Below are 3,091 nucleotides of genomic sequence, written 5' to 3' on the forward strand. Positions count from 1 at the left end.
AGAGAGTTCCAAGAACCAAAGACCTAGGCAGCTGCCTTGAAACCCGACATGAATTGATCATGAAATCTTTCCCTCTATTCTGCAGTGAAATACGCTGCTTTATTTTTAATGTAAAAATACATGCATTCTTTCATTTATTTATTTTTTATTTAATTTAATTTATTTATTTACTTATGAGACAGAGGTTCACTTTGAAGCCCTTGGTAGACTGTCATGGAGGCATAGCTTACAGCAACCTCAAACTCCTGGACTCAAGTGATCCTCTTGCCTCAATCTCTCAAGTAGCTGGGACTACAAGCACCTGTCATAACACCCAGCTGTTTTTAAAGATGGGGGTCTGGCTCTTGCTCAGGCTGGTCTGGAACTCCTGAGCTCAGGCAAACTATGTGCTTTGGCCTCCCACAGTGTTAGGATGACAGGCATGAGCCACCATGCCCAGCCAAGTTCATGCATTCTTTTTTTTTGGAACTAAAAGCAGGATTGTGTTTATTGAGGGCAAAGGGATGCAAACAATGTAAAAAACAAAAGCTCATCTGGCATTTAATTAACTTTTTCTTCTCTGCTTGACAAATGGGAGTTGGATTTTATTTGTATATATTCTAAGGATCCTGATCTGCTCATGAAATCCTATCCAGGGAGAAGCTGTGGGGCTGATGTTTAAAGCAATCCTTTGAGAGAACACTTTTCAGGGCAGAGTAATTGCTCGGTTCTGCCTACTTCTTGCCCTTCTGCTTCATGTGTACTACAAAATAGTCATTGCACGCGATGGTGAGGCCTGCAATTAGGGAAAAGAAGCTCTGGAAGCCACTTTGCCATCTCGGCACTGGTCCAGGTCCTTCATTATTTTGTCTAAGGCCAGAGGGTCTTTTCGATTTTCCAAAAATCCGAGGAACTCCTTCTCCATGAGCACTCTGAGGTCCTCCTTTGTTAAGTAGCCTTTATCCCCGGAAAATTTGTGAAACGTGAACATCATGGTTTCCAGGGCATGCTCCATCTGAGATGGCATTTTGGTGAGGTCTACTGAAGTCTGGGCTGAGAGGCAAGGCGGACGCTAGCTGACTGGGGCACAGGGCGGCGAACAGAGCCAAGTCATGCATTCTTAAAGGAAAAAAAAAATCACACTCTCAAGATCTATTAGCCTTCTTTTTTTTGAAACAAAGTCTCATTATCTTGCTATGTTGCCTTGGGTAGAGTTCTGTGGTGTCACAGCTCACAGCAACCTCAAATTCTTGGGCTTAAGTGATTCTCTTGCCTCAGCCTCCCAAGTCAAGTAGCTGGTACTACAGGTGCCCACCGCAACACCTGGCTATTTTTTTTGGTTGTAGTTGTCACTGTTATTTGGCAATCCTGGGCTGGGTTTGAACTTGCCAGCTCTGGTATATGTAGCTGGCACCTTACCCACTGAGCTATGGGAGCCGAGACTGTATTAGGGTTCTTATGTATATATTAGCTGAATCTAATCAGCTAATATTTTATCATGGATTTTAGAGTCTGTGTTCATGAGGGATGTTGGCCTGTGTTTTGTGTTTTGTTGTTAATTGCCGTTTATGTAATGTCCTTGTTTGATTTTGGTATTAGGGTTACAGTGGCCTCGCATTTTCAGGCAGGATTTGTATAAACTTACTTTTATTTCTTCCTTACCTGTTTGATACAATTTACTAGTGAAGACATATTGCATGAACTTTTCTTTGAGAGAAGACTTTTATTATCAGTGAAGATTAGTTTCATGTATTTTAGACTATTCACACTTTCTGTTTCTTCTTGTGTCAGTTTTGGCAAGGTTTGCCTTTCGAAGAATTTTTCTACATAATTTAAGCTGTTAAATTTAATAACACAAATTTTCTCATAATATTTTCTTATTATCTGTACAATCTATAGTATTATCCCTCCTCAGTGCTGATATTGGTAATTTGCATTTTCTGTCGTTATTTTTATTATTCTAGCTAGAGGAGTATCAATTTATTTTACTAGAAGTTTTCCCATTTTATTGATATTTCAAAGAAAATGATCTTTGATGTCACTGATTTTCTCTAGTATTTGCCTATTCACTGGTTTCTGATCTTTATTATTTCCTTCCTTCCAATAATTTGGGGTTTAACTCACTCTTTTTTCCTAGTGCCTTAAGATGGAAGCTTAGGTGATTAAATTGAAACCATTCTTCCTTCCTAACATAAACATTTAGAGCTATAAGTTTCCCTAAAATGTCTATTTTTCTTACATTTATTATGTTGTCTTTTCCTTTATCATTCAGTTTGAATTATTTCTCTTATAATTTCTTAAAAGGTTAGTTAGGAATATATGATTTTTTTTTTTTGGCTAAATGTTTAAGGATTTCTCAGCTTTTTGTCTTTGATTTCTAATTCAATTCCATTCCAGTAAAAAAAAAAAACAAAAAAAAAACATGCTTTTTTTAAAGTATCTGTTAAATACTTTTATATTTACTAAGATTTGCCTTATGGCCTGCAATAGGCCATATAGTTCTGTATCTTGGTGAATGTTCCATATCCACTAGAAAATAATGTGTATCACACTATCATTGAACACATTTCTATAAATGTCAATTAAATTGAATTATAGTTATTTTCATATATTCCAGATTCTTTTGTATTCTGTATCATCTGCTTGTTCTACCAGACATTGAAAGGCAATTGTTAAATTTCCAAGGATAAGTGTACATGTGTCTATTGCTCTTTTAATTCCATTAATTTTGTTTTTATCTTTTAAAATTCTTTCTGATAATACTTCTTGTTTTGAGGTTTACTTTTTGATATTAATATAGTCACTCATGCTTTCTTATAATTAATGGGAGTGTGTCTCTTGTAAGTAATATATAATTGGATCTATAAGTTACATATTTTTGGAGAAAACTTTCTCTCACAAACCCTAAGAACATTGACAAAGATAAATTTCAACTTTAAAAATCAATAAAGAATATTGGCCTTCTTTTCCTACATTAGTATTTCTCAGTCAAGAGCTGCCAACAAACTTCCTTAACACAATGAGGTAATAGCACATATACTTAAGACTAGATCCACATTTGACCAAATCAATAGTCAATTATATTCATTTATGTCCAACATGAATTGACATG

At 35.7% G+C, this 3,091-nt stretch overlaps 1 pseudogene; it reads right to left on the minus strand.

The window, feature by feature from the left end:
• Positions 1 to 662: 662 nt before the first annotated feature.
• LOC100942198 lies at positions 663 to 1,006 on the minus strand (annotated as a pseudogene).
• Between the last annotated feature and the right edge of the window lie 2,085 nt (positions 1,007 to 3,091).

The sequence above is a fragment of the Otolemur garnettii genome, unplaced genomic scaffold, assembly GCF_000181295.1.
Source record: "Otolemur garnettii isolate 467f Iridium unplaced genomic scaffold, OtoGar3 scaffold00046, whole genome shotgun sequence".
Classification (NCBI taxonomy): Eukaryota; Metazoa; Chordata; class Mammalia; order Primates; family Galagidae; genus Otolemur; species Otolemur garnettii.